General features: G+C 40.0%; 1 protein-coding gene across 4 annotated transcripts in view; it reads right to left on the bottom strand.

Annotated features, from left to right (window-relative positions):
* The window catches only part of PAX3 (paired box 3), a 170,255-nt gene that overhangs the window by 134,367 nt on the left and 28,183 nt on the right, over positions 1 to 7,705 (bottom strand). The window lies entirely within an intron of this gene.

Here is a 7,705-nt window from a genome sequence, read left to right as displayed (position 1 = left end):
ATTTTGTTTAATCCTCATTTTGGGTCCTCATTTAGGGGGCAGGATAAAAATATTCTAAATAAATAAATGGAGAATTGCTGGCAGCTAAGTGTCAAAGCACAATTACAGCTGAACATCAAGAAGACAGAAGTAATGACTACTGGGGAACTGCACAACTTTTAAGATGGACAATGAAGACATTGAAATTGTTCAAGATTTTCTGTTCCTTGGCTCTATCTTCAACCAAAAGGGAGACTGCAACCAAGAAGTCAGAAGGAGACTGAGACTCAGAAGGGTAGCCATGAAGGAACTAGAAAAGATTCTTAGGTGTAAGGATGTGTCACTAGCAACCAAGATCAAGTTAATTCACGCCAATAGTATTCCCCCATTACCAGGGCTTTTTTTGTAGAAAAAGCCCAGCAGTTTTGAATTCATTAGCATAATAGGCCATACCCAACAGCAGGAACTCATTAGCATGTTAGGCCACACCTCTGACAGCACAGCTCATTCACATATTAGGCCACACCCCTGTGTTACCAGACGGCAGTCATCCAGCCACACCCACCTTTTGCTTCTTATTCTTTTTACCTTGTTTGTTGACAAAACCCAGGGCTTTTTTTTTTGAGCAGGGACTCCTTTGCATATTAGGCCCCACACCCCTAATTGTAGCCAATCCTAATGAGTTTCTGATGTTGGGTGTTGCCTATTATGCTAATGAGTTCCTGCTGGGTGTGGCCAACTTGGGAGCGAGCCGGAACTCCGTTCCTGTGCGTTCCTGCCCAAAAATAGCCCTGCCCATTACTATGCGTGGGTGTGAAAGTTGGGCAATGAAGAAAGCTGACAAAAAGAAAGTGGATTCCTTTGAAATGTGGTGGTGGAGTTTTACAGATACTGTGGATTGCCAAAAAGACAAATAAGTGGCTTCTGAGTCAAATCAAGCTTCTCCCTAAATTTAGCTTGAACAGAGGGGGTTAGTCATTGCCTTCCTGGATATAGCAAACCCAGTCTTCCTTGCTAAGCTCCCAAGGTTTGATGAGACCAGGCCAGGCTGGGCTATCAGGCTGCTACAAAGCAGCATCTTACATCCCATCAATCACTCTTTCAAAGAAACCGGGTCCTACCAGGACAGACACAAAAACACCCCTTTCCCCAAGACCAACATTTTTATGACTACGGACATTATATTACTGTATTCCTCATTTACAGGAAGTTTTAAGGACATAAAATTTACAAAACCACAAATGGACTGGCAGGAAGCAGCACATCAAAGACACTTGCTGGTGGCAGGGGAAAGAGGATTTGGAGAAACACTGTCAAAGGTTACCACTAGCATGCCAAAATGCCACATATGGATAATCTGTGGCAGGTAGGTAAAGTCAGCAGATGGTATGTCATGCTTGCAGGTGGACACGGGAATCAAAGTAGAGTGAATTCTTAATAATTATTATGAAACCCTGTGTCCCAGTGATACAGGTATAGGGCTCAATGGGCCAGTGGAGGGGAAATGGGGGGCGAGTTGTCAGTCACATGGTGACATCACATCCACCACAACCCAAAAGTGATGTCACCATGTAGAAGCAACTCTCTAGCATAGTTTGGGGTGAATGCTAGTGCATTACCCTACGCAACACTATCATTGCTGCGTTATACTGCAAATGGCTTTGCTAGAAACATCAGGTTGTCACTGGAGAGGCTGCCCTAGCTGGTGAGTTACCTACCCATTGCCATCTTTGGGCTTGTAGGAAACAGATTATTCATCTAATCTCCTTATGCTGTCCTGTAACTGAAAAAGTTAGGAAATCACAGCAGGGTGCTGTGCATACATATAACAGTTTGATTAAGAGTATTAAAAAGTACAAAAGCCTGAAAAGTTTAAAAAGATGAAAAGGTTAAGAAGATGAATCCCCTTATCTTCATATTGCATTTATTTTCAATGTTTCATTCCTACTCAGTTTTAAAAAGAAAACCCATCTTGCCTCTGTCCTGTTCATCTCATCCCTGTTATCGGCCACAGGCTTGTCTCTCCAGCCAAGTCACAGAATTCTTCTGGGATCCCCAATGCAGTGAAGTGAAAAAGTGACAGAAAACTGTGGTGGTGCCTGGTAAAGTGATGTTCATTAAAAGGACTTGTCCCAATAGCATCCTTTTGTCCCATTGTCTAGATTTAAATGTACTTTTTAAATACGTAGCTTTGTGCCTCTCCTTGGTACATGTGGAAAACATGAGGTTGGTACCTTTGGGGGCAGGGTATCGTTGGAGGCGGTCACATGCATGAGATAAAGCAGGGGGAAAAGTGAGGTGATTTCCTCCAGAGGAATTTGACCCACAGTTGCGCGATCACACAGTCTTTGGAAGCTGCGAACACAGCCCACCACTGCGTGATCAGACACAATTGTGGGTGAGTCGGGTTTGGGGGGGGGGGTTGATGTTTGTTTTCAATGTGCTTACAAGAGGAATCGAGGAATCACATCTCCACACTGAGGTCTCCCTACGGAGTTTGCAATGATGTGCATACTGAGAAGGGGGGGAACAATGGTACAGAGTCAGGATGGCCTGATCAGACCATCCCAACACCATGAGAGCACACTGGAGCGATCAGACATGGGAAACTCCATCCAGGACCCATCACAACCCGTTTTCCAGCAGATTTTCCCCAGTGTCTTCTTACTCCGCTTCTGCGATGGAGCAAAACGGGTTGCTGACAGGTGCAGGGCACTTCCCAGATGCTCATGTCTGATCGCGCCCTTTAAATCCGCCCAGCATTCGCACCCATGGGGGGGGGCTAATTGTACGTGTGATCGTGCCCTTCGTCTTTAAACAGCTTTTTCCCAGCATGAGGACATCTTTAAATGTTTTCAGGTTCTGCCAACAAACTGAAACAAAACACTGAACAGGGCAGGGCAGAATGAATTAGGTTTGATGACTGCATCTTGATATAAGGTGCTTTGCTTGATAACATAGTTGCCTTATATTAAGAGAAACTCATGAAAGAAGTACACCCATAGTCTGTTGTCCAGCATACTCAATACATGTTGCAAAATAGGAACATGGCCAATAACTCAGGTAATTGAGTAGCTATCATAAACTGAGACACAAACTACTCTTAATACTGAAAATGAAATCAATGTTTCAGTCCCATCACAAAACAGTGAGGTTCATTTCACAAGTGACTGGGCAGATTTTGAATGTCAGCTTTGTCTCAGACTAATTTATCTGTACCTTACAGAACCAGCCATGACCGTAGTGTAACTACAGGGCTGTTTGTTACAGTATTTTCTCCCAAACTACTACTTAGCTACAGAGATTCCTTATTCTGCTAGTTGACAGCATAGTTTCTCAATTCAAACTTGAACTGCTGATCCCAAATACTTTCAACATACTCATTAAGGAATTTATACCTTCAGCCCAATAGTTTTCAATTTCTGCTTCATCACTGAAAGAATTTGGATATTCACCCCATCCCCCATATGTCATTTTTTTTCAGGATGCTATAAACTCTTGATAGCTTAAACAAGCTAATTTCCCCATGCCCCCTTTTGTTTTGGCTACCTCTGCTGAATTCTTTGAAAAAAATACTTCCCGTGTAAACAATAAATTAAATAGATTTTTTTGTTTAAAACATTAAGATAACACAGACCTGTTCCTCATGAAATAAGTTTATTATATGATACACTGCTTTCCTGTTTTTAAAACAATATATTTTGTGTCCAGACGGATTTTTTAAAAATGAAATGCTACAGATGCAAAAGAAAGTATGCAGTGATGCCAGGAATTATTCCCTAGTACATTCTGTGAAAGAGTATGTTCACCAGAGACTGTGTAAAATGACTTCTACATTGTGAGGGCATACTTTGTAATGATCAACTTTTCTCAATCTTGAAATGTATGGCTGAGCAACATTGACATCAAAAGTGATGATGCGTTTGGCAGGATGGGTATTTCAATATGTCAAGACATATTGTGTGCCCCAGCAATGCTCTCAAATTCTGTCATGCTCAAGTTTCCTACATTTTTTTTCTTAAGCACATACTTTAGGGTTTTTTTCTGGTTTAGTTTCTTTTCTATAAAAAAGTGATTTATTTTATAATACTACCTCTATTCTGTTTGTTAAAGTGTGTTACATATAAATGCTTTAGGTAAAGGTTTCCCTTGCTCAAAAGCCAGTCGAATCTGACTCTAGGGTTGCAGCGCTCATCTCCGTTTCAAAGCCAAAGAGCCAGCGCTGTCCGAAGACATTTCCGTGGTCATGTGGCCGGCATGACTAAACACCAAGGTGCACAGAACGCTGCTACCTTCCCACCGAAGTGGTACCTATTTATCTACTTGCAATTTCTTGCTTTCGAACTGCTAGGTTGGCAGGAGCTGGAACCAGAGACAGGAGCTCACTCCATCATGCAGCACTCGGGTCTCGAACTGCTGAACTACTGACCTTCCAGCCTGCAGTTCAGCATCTTAACCACTGAGCAGGAATTCTCTATTCTCTGCTTTGCGCAGTTTCCTGCCTTTTTAGGAAGTTCTGATTTTGGGATAGAAGCCACCTTCAGTTTACATCACTTCAGTTTCCCTCAATCATATAAGAATTTTATAAAACACATTCTCTGTTTACTGCATACAAGACTCACATTTTCAACTTTATTGCCAGTTTGTTTTAGAAATCCTCATTCCTCTCCCCTTACCCACACTCAGTTTTACTTTCTCCTCACACTTTTATGTCCCTCCGCTTTGGGCTACTATCAATGCCTTGGTCTTGTTGGTCTCTGAGGTGCTACTGGACTGGAATCTGGCTGTTTTGCTGCAGACCAACATGGCTACTCTCCAAAACTGTTAGTGCCTTGTGTCTTAACTTGAAGTAAACTTGACATTTTTCCCTCTCATGAGTGACATTTTACCTCATGACTGCTTCTGCTTTCTGTCACCACTTTTTTGAGTATGAAAACAACTTGGTTCATACTTTACTTAAAGATTTATATTGTCTCTTATAAAACGATATTCACACAGTTTTCTTTATGAATGAATTTTATTGTTATTAGTATTTTTCTCTGTTCGATAAATACCTCCAAATATCTTGTTAATTAATTTTTGAAATATTCATGACACTCCCCCCCCAAAAAAAAAGAACCGCTTTCACACACTTTCAGACATTGTTATTAGACTAATAGTAATACCTGGAAGCTGAACTTAGAAAGTTGAACAATGAAAAACACTGACAGGAAGAGAATTGATTCATTTGAAATGTGGTATTGGAGGAGAATTTTATGGATACCACAGACTGCCAAAAAGACACATAAGTCAGTTCTAAATCACATCAAGCCTGAACCCACCCTAGAAGCTGTTGTACTTTGGTCACATTATGAGATGACAAGACTCACTAGAAAAGACATCTAGTGCTTAACATTTCTCTTATTTCGCCATTCACTTACCAGAATTGGTTTCCACCTGGCCAAACACAATGAGTTTTTGATGCATGGACATCTGCTGGTCTGACAAGTCTCCAAGATCTCATGGAACGCAAAAAGATTCTCACAAAAGCACAGATCGAGGGGGAAATTGGCAAAAAGATTCCATGGCTTCGTTATTATCAGATATGCAGCTTAATTGGTCACTTATCAAAAAAGGGAATCTTTAAAAGGCCCAAAACAAAATTTTAGGTGCTCCTAGAATTATACTCAGACTCTACAAAGCATTTATTATCAAAGACGTACAAACTTCTTATGGATCTATGCTGCACATCAAAGATGAGATATCAAACTGCGTGGCAGAGAGATCTAGGGAGAGAATTACTGGACTTCCACTGGTTGCTGATCTGGTTGACACTAGCCAATAAATCAATAATTTTTAATGTCCAATTTCAGTTCTTTAAATTATTTTCCCACTGGTATTATACACTGGAGCGTTTGCATCATATCAAGGCTCCTTACTCTCCGATATGCTGGAAGAACTGTGGGAACATCGGTGACTATTTACACTGCTGGTGGGGCTGTCCCCATATACAGAAATTTTGGGAGGAGGCGACCAATGAAATAACTAATATTACATCACAAACTCTGCGGTTTGATCCAGCCACTGTCCTTCTCCATTTGAGAGACCCTTTGGTTGGGGAAGAGGCTCTTACAAATTTAACGATGGTTTTACTGGCAACAGCTAAGCTCACCATAGCTACAGTTTGGAAATCAACCAAAGCCCCAACACTGGATGAGTGGAGAAACAAAGTTTGGGAACAATTTGTTATGGACAAGATCAGCACCACACTGCTTCCCGATCTATCGGGATCTAACAAGATGCAATCCAATTTTGCGAGAACATGGTTCCCATTCCTACAATACATGTCAAACAATGATCTCCTATCACACAACTCATGCGACACCCCATTTTTAACACAACTAGCATCTCGAGACCACGGTTGTTACTGAGTGTTGGTTGGTTCAATACTATCTAGTTCAGGTCAGAAAGGTAGAATGTCCAGTAAGACACAAAGTGACAGGTTCATTTTTAGCCTAGTAAGTTTTAGGCTGTTAGAACTAATTTTATATATTGGTAGTTATACAAGTTTGAATTTACATTTCAATTTCCCTCCTGTTTATCTGCAATGTTATGTAAAGTTTAGTATGTTTGTTATTCAATAAAATAAAAATAAAATTTAAAAAACAAAAGAAAGAAAAGACAATAATGCTAGGAAAAGTGGAAGGTAGCAGGAAGATAGGAAGAGCCAGCGTAAGATACATTGACTCAGTAGAGGAATTTATAGCCTTCCGTTTACAAGAGCTGAGCAAAGCTTTTAATAATAGGAAGTTTGGGAGGTCACTAATTTACAGGCTTGACATAATCTGGATGTGACTAGATGGCACATAACACATACAACTGAATGCTGGTTAATACTGGTTTGTTTCCAAATCAGTAGGTTTGCTTTATATCTTATCGCCTTTATCAGGTGGTAAGAATATACTTTTATATACCATGCTTTTTTTAAAAAAAGAGTTTATCCTATGAATTTTCTAAATTACTCCTTTTTTCCAGCACAAGCATGGCTGTCAGGGCTGTTTTTTATTATATAATTTATATTTCTGCACTCAGTCAATAACATTGGTTTATTTATTAAACATTTATAAACCACCTACTCCCCAAAGACACAATAAATGTGCAAGAAACCACCAAAACATATTTTAAAACCAGTAAAACTCCCAGTCAAACAATTACATTTCATCATTCCAGTCAGAGTCCAATGGCTCTCTGTAATAAATTGGTCTCACCACTTCTTCTAAAGACAGACAACAAGGAATAGGGGGTGCCAACTGGAAAAAATATTATTTTAATTCGGTATCATTTAAGAAAGGGTTGGTGTACTGGTTTTAAGAATTCTACAAAATGTTGTCATATGAACAAGAGTTGTTTTTTCATTAAGATTGAAGCAGATGTCTGTCCATTATTTTCCATGTAAGGAAAATGGCAGATTTTCCTAAGATTTCTTTTTCACCAAACAGTAAAAAAAAAAAAAAATCAGGGAACCTAGTATACCCTTTCTTCTAAAGACTCCCCTACTTTCATGTGAACTGGACAACCAATTTTTCAGCTTCTTGAATAAGGTGCCCCCAGCCATCCTCACAGCACAGTAGAAAAAGGCACAAAAATGGCCACCAGTTTTCTGGAAGATTTTTTTTTAAAAAAAACAAACTAACTAACTAACTAACTAATAACTGCAACTAAAAGTAGTCCTTCCAGGGTGTCTGTC

Source organism: Gekko japonicus, unplaced genomic scaffold, assembly GCF_001447785.1.
Source record: "Gekko japonicus isolate JY-2015 unplaced genomic scaffold, Gekko_japonicus_V1.1 scaffold38, whole genome shotgun sequence".
NCBI classification, from domain to species: domain Eukaryota; kingdom Metazoa; phylum Chordata; class Lepidosauria; order Squamata; family Gekkonidae; genus Gekko; species Gekko japonicus.
Note: the sequence above shows the minus strand (reverse complement) of the source record. Positions and strands in the feature narration are given on the sequence as shown.